The following is a 15,750-nucleotide window of genomic DNA, read 5'->3' on the forward strand; positions in this document are numbered from 1 at the left end:
AGAAACTTTAAAAAGTATATTTCCATTTTCTGTTGACTTTAAAAAAAAAAAAACAGAGGTTTGTACCTATGTTGTTTATTTATTATTTCTTGCCTATATCTTGTAATATGAGAAACTACTTTGGCAGTAACAATACACAATGTACTAACCATTGTTACTCTCCTAAAAAAAATAAAAATATAAATATAAAAGGAAAAAAAAATTGTACAGTATTAGTAAGCTAGTTATAATATATATAAACATACATAGCATTAGAATAATTTACAATGTATTATATATTATATACATATAGTTTTGTTGTTTGCATTTAACAAAAGCATAATCTTTCACTCTCTATCACATGTGACATTGTACAGAACCCTTAGGTGGTACCTCTAATAGTAGTCTTCAACTGAAACCTTTGTGGCAAAACTTTTTTTTATATGTGATATCTCACCTAAATGAAACCATTACTTTTAGTACTTCTATTATTTTATTTTTCTTCCTCAGAAATATTCTGTAGTCACATCAATTATCATTTTGTGTATGTGTATTTTAACATACAGAAATTGAAAATAATACGCTATGAATTTAGAATTAAGGTTTTTAACAAATGTATTTTGTATTAAGATTTTTCTTTTTGAAATTAAAAAAATATAAAGTTTAACTCTCCCATCTTGTTCTATTTTTTATACTTTGATCATACATGTATGTATCCAGACACAATACATGCCAGTGTTTTAAATAATTTACAAGTGTATATTCAGTAAATGCACACAGGAAAAAAATGATTAATATGAGTATTAGGGGAATGTAAATCAAAACCACAATTACATACAACTTAGAGCTCTCATGTGCAGCTGGTGGGAAAGTAAACGCATGCAGCAACTTTGAAAAACAGTTTGACAATTCCAAAACACATTCACCATTAATCTAATAATTGCACACTTAGGTACAAAGCTAGAGAAATGAAAACTTATGTTCATACCAAATATTTACACAAATATTTCATTCATAACAGCATTATTCATAATTGTGAAAAAGCAAAAACAGCTTTTAAGCACCCATCAAACTAATAAATGGATAAACAAAATGTGGTACATGTGTACAATGGAATATTATCTGCCAATAAGAAAAAAACTGAATCCTTTCGATTTAAGGACTAAGCAAAATGACAAAGGATTTTGTTTTGAAACAATCAAATTATCAGTTTTTGCATGACAGTCATTGAAACTTAGAAAACTCAATGAGCTGTGTGAAGCAAAGATCACTGAACCCAATAGAGGGATGTATTCTGAACTTGGTCTTCAGCAGATGGGTTCTTCCCTCTGAATTGGTGCTGAACTGCACAGCAGGGAAATCTCAAGAGTTGAAAATACAGTCACTCAAACATAGGTTCTGAACACTGGAACTGATTAAAATGCCAATCATCCATTTCCTAAGAGCACTTCTGTTTTAAACCTGCTATAAAAGCCAAATTTTAACCCAGAATGTCAGTATTGAACATGAACAAAGTACCAACATTTTCAGCACCTCTGAAAATGGGCAGTTCTTTCCTAGGTTGCCATCAAGCTGTCTTGAAAAAGAGACTCTGTACCAAATATATATTTAAAAAAAAAAAAAGAAATAAAAAGAGAAAACAGCTGTAATCACTTCTGCATTTCACTTTCATGAGAAAACAAGGAATATTAACATTTTTCACTCTTCTTAAACTTTAATATGATTCAGGAGTTTATTTATGGAAAACAGTTCGTTATGATTGCTATTGTTTTCTGATGCCTATTATTATCATCCAAACTAGACTATGACTGGCCCCTGTTTTAATTATTTCAGAGGATATGTGATATTATATGGTGGCTTGAGATTAACAAACACTTATGCAACAGCAAACTTTTGTCAGTCCATAAAGTATTAGTTAAAATGAAAAAAAGGAAAAACTCTGAATTCTGATAGTACTGAGTATATGAAAAATCAGAATTTTGTAAAATCTAGAGGATCTTCCCAGTACTAAGATTAGATGGCCCACTTCAAAACAAGACTAAAAAGCATAGCAGTCAGAAATAAGTCCTAAATATTAATATATCCTATAAACTAGCTAGGTAATAGGTATTTATTATAGAACTCATTAGCAACTCAGTTTGCAGAGTATTGTGGCACAACTGTAATCCCAGCACCAAGAGGAGGAGGCAGGAGGATTGTGATGAATTCCAGACCAACTTGGGACACAAACTGAGCACAAGGCCAGACTAAACTGCATAGGGAGACCCTGTCTTAAATAAATGAATGAACAAATAAATAAATAAATAAATAAATAAATAACTGGCTCATTTTAAGGTGAAGAGTTCCTTTCAAAGGACAAACTCAAAAGTAGTTTACATATTAAAAAAGAAAATGTATGGCCTGGGGCCGGGAAGATGGCTCAGTGGAATAAGCACTTCCCTGGCAAGCACAAGGGCCTGAGTTCAATCCCCGGTTACACACATACACACACACACACACACACACACACACACACAAAAGTATGGGCTAAAACTAAGGAAAAAAAGCTTTGATATGATTTACTCATTTTTTTAAAAGAATTCTGTAATAACTAGATATATTCCACTTGATATTGCTACACAGTTTTCATTAAAGTCCATATCCTCTGAAACCTGACACTAAGTCTCTCATAATCTGCCCATAATTTGGACCTGGAAATGCCTTTACCGAAATATTTGGTGGTGGGATTTCTGTCCAAACAACCTTCACAAGCCAGTATTTGTGAAATATAAACATCAAGAAATCGTTATACTTCTGGCAATGTGTTTTTTGTTTGTTTGTTTGTTTGTTTGTTTTGGCGGAACTGGGGATTGAACTCAGGCCCTTGCACTTCTCAGGCAAGCGCTTATCCTACTGAGCTATCTCCCCGGCCTACTTCTAGTAATGTTAATTAAATCCTCAAAACCTTAAACTTATGAATAATCTGTGATAAGATCTAATTAGAATTCTGTAAGTGGAAAAGTATAATAAATGTACAGCAGAGGTCACAAACTGCAAGGAAAATTATAAATATCTTTAAAATACATAGACTGGTGAGATAGCTCAGTGCAAGCGCACAGATTGCAGTTCAATACCTGGTGCCACAGGCTGTGCAGGCGCCACCCCAGGCATGCTAAATCAGCCAACAAGACCTAGTGTGGTGGTGCACACCTGCAATCCAAGCACTGGGAGGATGAAAATAGGAGAATCACTACAAGATGGAGCTGAGTAGTGAAACCCTTTACCAAAAACATTAAAAAAAAAAAAAATGTTGAGAGTTTGTTTGTTTCTCCCTACCCAGCTGCTGCCTTAGACAGCAGACACTCGAAGATGAGGAAATCCTTTGCCAAGATCACGTGCAAAAAAGACTTTCATCTTGCTTCCAAGTCCAGTATCAAGAAAATATGGATGGCAGAACAGAAAATATATGATAAAAAGAAATAAGAATTAATGCAGTGATATCACAAAGAACAAGAATCATATGACAACAGATTATTTATGGGAGATGAACGTGTAAAGAATGACCTTAATTTCATGTACAAGGCCCCACCAGGAGCTAAAAAAGAAAACAAAGATAAAGAAGAAACAGAAGGAGAGATGGAATACAAATTTGAATTTGCAGAAGGGGTCTCCATGGGAAAAATATGCCAAAGATAATATGAACATCCGAGACCAGCCTTTTGGAATTCAGGTTCGAAATGTGAGGAACATTCAATGTCATAAAGGGGTCACGTCAACACAGACCAAGAGTGTCCTTTGTTTGGTCTTTCTGGAATCAATGAAAGTTCAGTTCCCACTGATGGCTCAGGGCCATCGATGCACCCCTCAGAGGTAATAGTGGAGATGAGAAACAGTAGGTTTGCATTGAAACGAAATGTGCTGGGGAGAAACTTGACCACAAATCACAGGAGTATGTTGCAAGTAGGGTGAAGAAGATCCAGAAGTTTAATTTGTGTGTGTGTGTGTGTGTGTGTAACCAGGGATCGAACTCAGGCCCTTGCACTTACCAGGGAAGCGCTTATTCCACTGAGCCTCCCCAGCACAAGGAGTTGAGTCTTAAAGTCACTAACAGCTAAACAAAAATAGAAGTGTCTCAAGAAACTGAAGACTTGAAAAGAAAATCAAGAGAAAGAAAAGAGAAAAAAGTTACACAAGACCAAAAACAAACACAAAAAGCATAAGCACAAATCATCTTCCTCCTCCTCTTCTTCCTCCTCTTCAGAGACTTCAGAAAGCAGCACTGAGAGTGTGACAGCAGAGCAAAGAAAAAAGAAAAGAAGAAAAACAAATCAAACCGCCCCAAGTTTAGGAAGTAGCAACAGTGAAGAGAAGAAGTCTAAGAAGAGAAAACATTATGAAGAATTTTCAGCCTTCACAGTAATAAGAAAACGGCTGGGGAAATGCCTCGGTTTGTAAAAGAAGAGAGTTCTGGGGAAAACAGCAGCCCACACAGCAGTCCAAGAGCCACCATGGGAGCTGAGAGAGGAGAGGAGCTGCAGGAAACAAGGGGACCTGGAGCAGGAAAAGGAGAAGCAGCTGGGACCAGAGTCCCACTAGCTAACAGCACAGGCAGATAAGAAACCAGCCCCAGTGGAATCCCAGCAAAGAGCAGAACAGGGCGCTGGAGAGATGGCTCAGTAGAATAAGTGCTTGCCTTGCAAGCGCAAGGGCCTGAGTTCAATTCCTGGTTCCGAAAAAAAAAAAAAAGAGTAGAACAGAAGACAGGACACCGGGAGCCTAGATGCAGACAGATACAGAGGCACTGAGGTGCACCAAAGGGACTCGGAGAACGAGGCCTGAGTAAAGAGAGAATAAACAGCCAGAATGTGACGTTACCTGTGGATAAAAGTCTCTCCATTTTCTTACAGAATACCTATAGTGAGGGTGGAAGTATGTGCTGGTGTCCTTCTAATAAAAAGCACTATTTTAACGTCCCATCTCTGTAAACTATTATTTGAGGTAACTGTCAGTAACTGTTTCTTGTGCCCTGTGCCAGATTTTTGTAAAATCCCATATAACGCTGACTTTTTCTTGTCTAAGAATGACAGTACATTGAACAGTTATAATGTAATTTTTCCTTTTGTCAGTTCAAATTTGTTATTACTTTGAAGATTTGCATTTGCTTGAATCAACAAAGTGTAATGGGTTAAAATTCTTCAGTGTAAATTAAACTGAACTTTTGTCAATAAAAAAGTCAAGTATCTTTGAAATATATAAATAATCTTCCTAATAAATAACTCAAAGTTGTCTCTGATATTACAAACTACTGGAAACAGCACCATAACAAAGTGATTTTAATGTTGATCTATGATTCAAAGATGTGTGAAGATGTTGCAACCTCCTTATATTTGGCTACTATAAACTAATGTTCTTCCCTCTGTATCAAAAATGACTTTGTAAATGTGAAATATTAAATTTAACTATTTTTATAAAAGAGGGTATGAGTTGATAATAATCTATACATTCTTTTAATAAATTTATTTTGACAGAAAAGATGGATATCTTTAAGATGATGGGCTATTATTTTAGATGTAGCGTACTGAACAGTCTAAAGCTAGACTAAATTTAACTAACACTAGGGCAGCTGCCTTTTAAGAATGCAGTCCCATTCAACTTAGTGCCTATCCTAAACTCTAGAAAAAATAAGATTAGAGAAGCTGACCTAGCACAGTTAATTCTCTGTATGTACTGATGTTAATATACAAATTTATAAATAAAAAATTTTACTACCATTGTTTGATGATTTTGGATGTACTATAGAAACATAATACAAAATAAAGCAGTACACTGATTCCCATATATATAATGTGAATGTGTATAGCCACAAGGAAAAAAAATCATATAGGAATATGTTCCTCAGTCTTAAAATTCATTTGATAATCCTATGCAAAACTCTAATTTCTCTAACATAATTTTTTCACTAATATGGTATCTTCTTCACACCCTCTTCTGATTGCTTGTGACCTGTAAGTTCTAATAAGACTCAGCTACCTTGAAGCACATGTCCAACACATTATCATTCCTGCAACCTATCTGTTGCCCATAGGAATGAAGTCATTTCAGAAGTGCATTCATTATATATAGGTTCAGCATGATGGGCTGTCTGAAGATATGGAAAAATTAAAAAAAAAAAAAAAGCAGGCTAGCCTAGGAAAAGTATAATTTAATTTTTTGCCTGACTCCCCCAAAAAAGGTTTCCTTTAAATCTGTATATTTAGTACCTATTTTTATTTGTAAAATAAAGCTAATAAATCTGAATATTATCTTAACATCATGCAGATTGGTTTAATAATAAAGGAAAATACAAAATTCTTTTAAAATGTTAACTGATAAAGACTGTATACATTTAATTTCTGATTTTTTAATTCACTCCCTTTCCCAACCCTGAACAAAACTTATCAAAACTTATCAAATTGGCCAATAGAAACATTCTTTTGAATACCAGCTCCCTGGGGTAATTAAAATATATAGGAAGGAAAGAAGGAATAATTGAACAACCACAGCCTGCCAAATATCTGAACAAGGCCAGTTGTTACACAGTAAAAGCTGAGCAGAGGTCAGGATGAGGATGGCAAATAGACACACTCACAGCTCCAAGTTAGTGATCTCCAAAGGTAATAATGAAATTACTCAAGGAAACAAGCAAACCAACTCCTCTGATAATTTCTGGAAATGCTGTGAAGATAAAATAAAGAAATTCGGCCTCTAGCACATTCTGCCCCTTCGTAGTTCATGATACTCCACATGGACTGCTTTGAGAAGATGGGGGTTGGGTGACCACTGCTCTTAGCTGTATATGTAGCACAGGCTTTTGCATAATTCATTATTCTTGTATGTAGGATTGTCCTATAAAAATAATAAATTAAAGTGAAAGAGTAAACTTAATGCAGCTAAAATTACTGTAATTTTTTACCCCGGAACCAGAGACTGAACTCAGGCCTGTGCACTTGCCAGGAAAGCACTTATTCTACTGAGCCATCTCCTTGGCTTCAAATTATTGTAATTTTAGTAGTCCATCAAAATACTATTTTCTGTTAGGAAAACAAAACCTCAATGTGATAATAAAACTAATAATATTATACTTATATTTTAGCTATACATTTACAAGTTTGTTAGTTTATTGTACAATCCCTTGTAAACAATGCAGAAAAATAGCCTATGAGTAAAAGCAATGATTTATCTATATACTAACTTACTGGGTGGTTTATCTGATTTTAATTACACTTTTTTTAATGTTCTCATTCCAGATAGGATTAGCAAGAGAAAATATGTTTATACAACACACTCCTACTACAGATGACCTATTGTCATTTAGAGGGGCCTTTCATTATACTCATAAAGTACCATATATTAAAATATGCAAAGACAAGTGAAAAGAATCACTGATACCAATTTAGTTATCTTGTACTAGGACCACAGTGCTAGGAAACCATGCTTTGTTTCATTATACTATGAAATATATGGAATGTGCAAAAAATATACTAAAAATAAAAGAAAGTAATGTAACATTTTGGTGTAGTACATATATTGACTTTGATATCAGACCAACCTGAGTTCAAATCTACGCTAAGCTACTTAATAGGCACATAATATAATATGGAGGGAACCAGATGGCTATTTTTTCACAGATAAACTAAACATATATATTTTAACATGGTTGATATCACCTATTTTCTTTCCATTTTACCTTGCTAACACACACTGTCTTTAAGCTTTACGTCCAACCATATATTTGATTATTTGACTTATTTTTCTACTATGAATTTGTGAAAGAAAAAATTACTGTGACACTCTTTAACAGTAAAGAAGGCTTTAAGACTACTGTACTGGGGGCAGAAGCAGGGCTGAACTTGCTATACAGCAAAGACAGTTTGGGACATATAGTAAACAAAGTGAGGGAAGTGTAGAGACATGAAAGGTTAGGCAATTCTTGCCAAATTAACTTAACAAGGTTCATACTAAAAGCAGATCGAGGATTTACACATTATCAGTGAAGAATAAAAAACGTTAAGTGTTAAAAGTGATAAGATATCAAGAATGAGGTTAGAATGAGGTTAGAATAGCACAATAAAGCTTCTTGCTAACCCTAGACTAAACAAGGGTGGACATGGATGTCTAATGTTAACGGCAAGATGAGAAAGGACCAAAAGGAAACTAACTAAAGTTTGGTCAAGAACAGAGTATTTGCTAAATCGAAGAGTAAACAAACAGTGAATGCCAGCCAAGGAGCATGAGAGCCACTGTACAAACTTTGGAACCTTCACATTGGTAACAATACTCTGGCAAAGCTAAAGACAAAAGAAGTATAATAATTCTACCTTACATTCATATAGGATTTTATGTCCATCAAACAATTATTCATTTTTATCAATTGTTGTCAACATAAATGACCACTGGCATAAATGAATACTTTGTGTACAAGCAGGAACAAAAATAATTTAAATTAAAGGAAACTATGAGAACAGATTTTATTTATGTATACGATACATGCCAATGTATTTCTTTCCTAATTTTCATTCTAATTATTAGAACTTTATACTGTATGAAGACAACAAAGAAATAACAAGAGGCAAAGAAGAAACAAAAATAATTTCAAAAAACAAAAATACTAGCCTTCCTTCTAGAGCTAAGTTAAAAATACAATCCCAGGAAATATTAAGTGAAAACCCACACATCTATTGTTTTATATCAACAGGGACTCAACTAGCAACACAATGGACATAAATTATATAGTTTCCAGTTTGCAAAAGTTACTAAGCATTTGAATACATACTATAAATTTTCTTAAAAATTTTTTTTTGGACCAGGGAGATAGCTCAGTAGAATAAGTGCTTGCCTGCAAGCACAGGGTCCTGAGTTCAATCCCTGGTACCGCCTCCCTGCCAAAATAAATAAATAAATAAATAAATAAATAAAAATAAAATATATAAATATACCCTTTAAACTAAACTGTCCTCTTAAAAACTTGACTAAGATTCCATGAGCAATTTAAAGTAACCTACGGAGGCATAACAACACGGCAGAAGGAAACAGCACAGGATGTGGAATCAGGATCTACCATTGGTTTAAGGTTTTGGGTTTGTTTTTTTTTAGTACAGGGACTACAGAGTCTTGCTACACAGATCAGACTCCTAGTGATCCTCCTGTTTTCAGCCTCCCAAGCACTGGGATTATAGTGCACACCACCATGCCCAATCTCAAACACTGTCTCAGTATGCCCTGCGGGCAGGGCCAGCATGGCTTAAGTTTATTTTCTATCTGTGACTTTGTGCAAGTTACTCCTTTTTTTTTTTTTTTTTTTTTTCAGTACCGGGGATTGAATTCAGGACCCTGCACTTGCCAAGCAAATGCTTATCCTACTGAGCTATCTCCCAGGGCCCTGTGCAAGTTACTCCTAACTCAATTTCTTCAGACACAAAAAAGGGCTCATCGACAGTAGAATACCCAAGCAGACTCACACTTAAAAATTGTTTCTTAGTTATAGATAGTTTATGTTTAAGAACATATACATCTTACTTGTAATCCCAGCACTTAACATATTATGTAGATCACAGTAGGTATTTAAATATTTGCTAAGTAAGGTAGATGGATGGGTGGATATTATTAGCTCTCGCTCATAATCCAAATTGCATCTTAAAATGGTGCACTTGCTCTAAAGGCAAACAAAAATCATATTCAAATAGTAATTAGTTTTTATATAGTTTTATCATAACCTGAAGAGAGAACTAATAAAAGGGCAACTGTTGCATTTTTTTACTACTACTCTTTATCTCTAGTCAAATATCCATTATTGGTCTTAAGATTGCTATGCCAGATCTTTACCCTCTTCCTTCATATTTAATATGGTTCATTGCCTATGTATACTAACACAAAATTACAAGTTTCATTTTATTGAAACTTCCTGTACGTACATCATTAAAACCTGACTACTAACTCAATTTTGTATGTTTTTAATATAGTTTTTATAGCCTCAAAACACTGCAAATTCAACCTTAAAATAAAGTACATGAGTTTCATGGGTTTTTTTTTTACTACACATTCAGTCCTGCACAGTCAACATTTCTAAAGTACTGCACAGTAGGAATACAACCAGCCATACATAAAAGCCAATTACAAGCCCCAAAAGGTTTCCTCCCCATCAAGCCAAAACCAAGTAATAGAAAACTAAGATGAAAAGCACCAGGCAGAAAAGTGAGTAGGACTTTAGGGAAGTGTACAACAGAAGTACCAAATCTTCCCTTATGTATTCTGGACCTGCCTTCCAGAAAGCCTCACAGCAAAGCTGAAAAGGAAAAGATAAATGAGAGTTTCCCAGGGAAGGAGTGGTAAGAAAAGGAATCCTCGGCAGAGGTTAAAACTTGTAGGCAAAAAGAACAAGACCCCATCAAGGAGTTCGGAGCTAACCTTCAAAGCCTGGATGTTAAGGGAATATTTCCCATTAAAAAAAAAATAATGCCAGCTGCACTGTGAAAAGTAAACTATATCAAGGACAGAGGGAAAAGGATGATACAGTGACCTGGAAAGAGAAAATAGTACTGTGAACTAAAAGCTTTGGGTATGGAGAAAAAGAAGTAAGATTTTTCTCAGAAGTAAGGGGCCGAACTGTTGGATTTTAGTGAGTAACATAGGGTTATTTTTGACCAGGAATATATGGAATGATATATAATTATAAAAATTTACTAAGCTAAAGAATACAGCCAGTTTGGCACTCAGCACTGAGTTAAATACATAGGACTCAACAAATAATCCCGACATTCTTCTAATGGTAAATCACTTACAATAAGCTTAATCCTTTTCTACTAGAATTGACAACCCAAAGAGAAGTCCAAAACTTTAGTCCTGAATTAAAGGTGATGTGACCTTCGCCCAGCAATCTTTCCACAAATGCAAAAGCACTGCAATAATGAAAAAAGAATACTGTAGAGCCAAGGATCTTGACCATATTCCTTCATGGGCCCCAAATAGTTGCCAAAATTCTCACGATGAAAAATACCAAAAGATGTCAATTAGGTGTGCATATCCAGTTCCTATATTTTCTAAATACACATATTATTATTATTTTAAAAAACATTTCTTTCCTTGTTCCAAGCAAGTCAACTAGGTAGTGTCTTGTGGCAAAAAGTGTGGTACGAGCAGCACTGGCACTGAGAGTTTAGGAACAATTCAAATTCTTTAATCCCACCGAAGACATACTGAATAAAAGTCTACAACTGAAAATCCCTATGACTCATATGTTTTGGGAAGCTCAGGAAGCTATGATTTAGGAAATTTGTCTATAACTCATTCCTCATGGATAAAATGAGAATGTCAGCAGCACTGACTTCCTACTGACTGAAAGAGTACTTCACAACATTGTTCATATTAAGTAATTTACAAAGGAACAGATACAAACATTTACAGAAATTAGCACTGATCAAAAAGTAATGTACAGGGCTGGTGAGATGGCTCAGTGGTCTAAAGCACCTACTTAGAACAAGCTAAGCTAAGCAAAACACAGGGACCACGGTTCCATCCCCCAGCACCACATGCCAGCCAGCCCCGCCCCCTGGTGGGCTGAGCTGGCCACACACACACACAAATAAATAAATAAATATTTAAAAAAAAAAAAAGTAATGTACAATTTCCTACATCATATCAGCCAGAATGCTTAGGCAAAGTAAGAGCTGTGATGGTTTATTTTAAGTACTTTCCAAAGGAATAATTCATTTCTGCTACATATTAATTTCATAGAGCAATAGATGATTTACATATTTTCAAATTATCTCTAATTTTCTCAGGGCTCTGTAAAGCCTCTCATTACATACTAGTCAGAAACAACTATTTCACTGGCTAATTTTTTTCCTACCACCTTTTTGTCAGATGAAAAATGTGTTACCATACTTCTTACAGAAGGCAGCATTAATACGTTCTCAATAGTGACTGCCTTAAAAGGAGTAATATTCCCCTTCTAAAATAAATAGCACATCTATTAAAAATAATACAATCAGGAGATTTAAAAAGGAAGCTAAATTGAACATTCAGACAAAAACAAAGTCATAAAAATCACTATATGTAAATATATATATATATATATATAGCCTTTAGTTGTTTGTTAAAATTCTAAATGAAAAATATATACTTAGACTGATAATTTTTCCTGCAATTACTGAAGAACATAAAACACTGTTGATATCAATAAGACCAAATTTTAGGACAACTAAAATCATAGAGAAGTTAAATATCTGCCTGAAAAGAAGAAAAGAGAAAGAAGATACTGACCTAAATCTGAATCAGTGTTAAGACAAAAACCACAATAAAGAGTCTCAAGGTCTCCAGATTGCCAAATTAGAAGAACATGTGGACTCCAGCATTAAGAAACAATATGGCATAACTAGGCACATTCCAGAATGGTATTAAATCTCATGGCAAATCTTCTAATTGGTTAAAAGAAAACTTGAAAAATATTTGAATTTTTTTTTTGGGGGGGGGTTTCACTACACATATCGGATCTTACTAAACAGATCCTCCTGCTTTCAGTCTCCCAAGCACTGGGATTATAGGCACATGCCACCATGCCCAGTCTTAGTTGCCATCTTAGCACACCACGGATCGAGCTCCAGTCCCTGCATCTGCCTAAGCAGGCACTTTAATCCCCTGAGCTACCTGGTCGGCCTTGAACAATTTGTACTATTTCTTATACAACTTAGTTAAAAGAACAAGAGCCTAACTTCAATTAGAAATCTCTGGCTATAGACAAATTTTCATTCTACCACTTCTAGTTTTTTAAATTTCCACTAGTCTTATCTCAATCCTCCGCATGTTTTTTTTTCCTGTTTCTTCCTAGTTCTCTATTTTCTCTGACAGAATTCCCTTTCAAAACTACCTATTAATCTATCAATTTACATACATCACCTATTTTAATATCTACCTGCACATTATCTAACCTGTTAACCTGCATTCTAACACACACACAAAAAAAAAAATACACACACACACACACACACACAGAAAAACGACTCTCAGAAGGGTGCTGAAAAAGGAAAGTAGGGCCTGAGATAAACCTTAGATGCCTATTACAGCCAAGAGGCCTGAAAGGATGGTGAAAAGAGAATAGAGACCACAAGTGATTCCTCAAAGAGATCTAACTTTTATTTCTAAAACAAGGAATATGAAGAAAAGAGGGAAGAAAGACAGGAGGGAAGAAGGGAGAGAGGGACAGAGACAGGAAAACAGGCAGGCAGGCAGGCAGGCAGGCAGGCAGGCAGGCAGGCAGACAGACAGACAGACAGTGAACTAGATTCAAGGGATGAGGATATACAGCTCAATGGCCTAAGAGCCAGCCTGGCAAGCATAAGGTCCCAAGTTCTATCTCCAGTATCCCTCAAAACACAATGAACTAGATTCAATAATCTGACATAAGAATACTATTGAAAAAAACCACAAACTTCCAGGTTTTAAATGGAGAGAACATTATAAAAACCACTTCAATCATTAGAATGATGCCCCACATAGTCATGTAAAGACACTAAAAAGTAACTTACTGTTAGTGGCTTCCCCCAAATTAACTAAAGTCAAGGGACACAGAACAGAGCAAGCAGCCCATCAAACCCAGTATAGAGACGTGCACATAGTAGGTGATCACAAAGTATTGTATTTGCCAAATAAGTATTCACTATGACTACAAACTCAAAATATTGCATTATATAGAGAATAACCATGAAAATCTAAAGTCTATCTTCTAAGGCCAGTTCTACAAATGTTAAGCTTGGTCATAATTGAAAAATGTCATCAAACATTTTATCAACCATAAATCTTCTAATTTGATTTTCCTTTCCATAATCTATTTTTCCTCAGGTTATTCATGAATCTTCAATGCAACAAACCTGTACTCTACTGTACCAAATGTCTTCAATGTAAAGCAAAATCACAGAAAAGCATTAAGCACACAGATGCTATATAGAGTTAGTTCACTACAAATCCTTACCTGGCAGTCAGAATTCATTAAAATATGGTCCTATTTACCTGTCAAATGGCAATTATGCAATTACATCATCTCAGAACTCAAATCAACTGAGACACTCCCTGTCATCAGAACATGACAGATAAGAATATGCCTCTATCTTTTTTCTCAGAGCTCAAGACCTCCATCACCAGGGAAGAGGCTAGCTCTAATCCCAACCCCAACTCTGCTCCTGAGAAGTTCAATAGTGTATTTTATCTACACCACTCATAGGCACATGTTAGGGCCAATCTTTTGATAAACACTCAATGCTACCTAAAATGAACGGAATAACATACCTGAAATTTATAGAAATGAGTTTCATTGCTGAAGCAATGTACAATCATGAAAACGCATTATGACCATCATTCCAATTATACCAACTTTTATATCTCTAATGTCTGAGAATCTTGCATGCATGTTTATGTTCATGAGCAATTAGTTGATGAGCTTCAGAGATGCTGGAAATATTTTTTGTCTGATCTACGTGTTATATGAACATGTTCAAGAAAATTGGTGAAAAACATACATCTAAAATATGCAGTCTAAATGTGAAATTCAATCAGCAATTTTAACATATTGCCTTGAATCATCTCAGTAGTTTCAACACCCAATTATATCTTGAGTGGTATTTAAGAATGCTTGCTACAGAACTTGGAACATAGGGCCAGCCAAACAGCTCAGCAGATTAAAGCACCAACAAGCAGGCGCAGGGGCCAGGGTTTGATCCCCAGGCCTGCTATGTCAGCCCCAACCCCAGAGTGCAATGAGATAGCAATTGAGACTGGACGTGGTGGTGCACACCTGTAATCCCAGCTCTTGGGAGGCTGTAAACAGGCAGATCACTACGAGTCCGATCTAGTAGTGAGACCCTGAACTCCCTGCAGACCCTTCTCTAAAAAAAAAAAAAGAACAACTTGGAACATAGTTCAAAGTTAATAGTGCTTGTCTACAAATGTGAGGCCCTGGGTTCAATATCTAGTACCACACATAAAAAGAAAAAGAAAAAACAAAAGAAATGTTTACTTTATGTAGTTTCAAAGTTATTAAATGCTATTAATTTACCTATGCCTTTAAACAAGGTGTAGTTTGCTGAAATTGAAAATAATAACTATAAACTGACAATGCTAACATTTCATGGATAACACTGACATAATTTACAGAAATGCCAACAGGACTGGCTAATTTACATGAATAAAGCATTTTGGAAATGTAAATGCTATATAAATTCTAAATGATAATGATAATGTTGGTTGAGCTATCTACATTTTAACCTTTATAAATGTAATTTAAAAAAAATAAGCACTTAAACACCACTTTACATTCTCTAATCAGTTTAGAAATACTAATTAAGCCATAAGGCATCTCCCAAACATATGTAAATATTTCTATTTAGAGAAAATAGAAGTCATGCCACCAAGTAAGGGTTATACTGAAAAGAACTAAATGTAATTCAGTTCTCCACAGTCCTTAGAAATTCAGTGAGAATGTAGAATTTGCTGAAATAAGAGAACAACAGAAACTCATATTTTTGTTTTGATTTTAGCTCTTTTGTAAATGTGGTTTAAAGAAAGAACAAATTCATAAGGACAATGTGGAAAGAGAATGTTATTACAGTGAACATTTTGCCCTACTAGATATTCTAGTCCACACTAAAAGTTTAACTTAAATAAATAAGGCAAAAGCAGAGACACTAAATCTCCTGGAAGAGAAAGTAGGAGGAACTCTTGAAGACATAGGGGTAGGCAAAGAGTTCATGGACAGAAATCAAATCG

The 15,750-nt window shown here is 35.0% G+C and overlaps 1 protein-coding gene and 1 pseudogene across 1 annotated transcript in view; one reads left to right on the forward strand and one right to left on the reverse strand.

Moving 5' to 3' along the window:
- Window positions 1–15,750, reverse strand: part of Exoc4 (exocyst complex component 4) — a 951,164-nt gene that overhangs the window by 760,679 nt on the left and 174,735 nt on the right. The window lies entirely within an intron of this gene.
- On the forward strand, window positions 3,328–4,558 carry LOC105741509 (annotated as a pseudogene).

This window comes from Octodon degus, unplaced genomic scaffold, assembly GCF_000260255.1.
Source record: "Octodon degus isolate 3935 unplaced genomic scaffold, OctDeg1.0 scaffold00015, whole genome shotgun sequence".
NCBI classification, from domain to species: Eukaryota; Metazoa; Chordata; class Mammalia; order Rodentia; family Octodontidae; genus Octodon; species Octodon degus.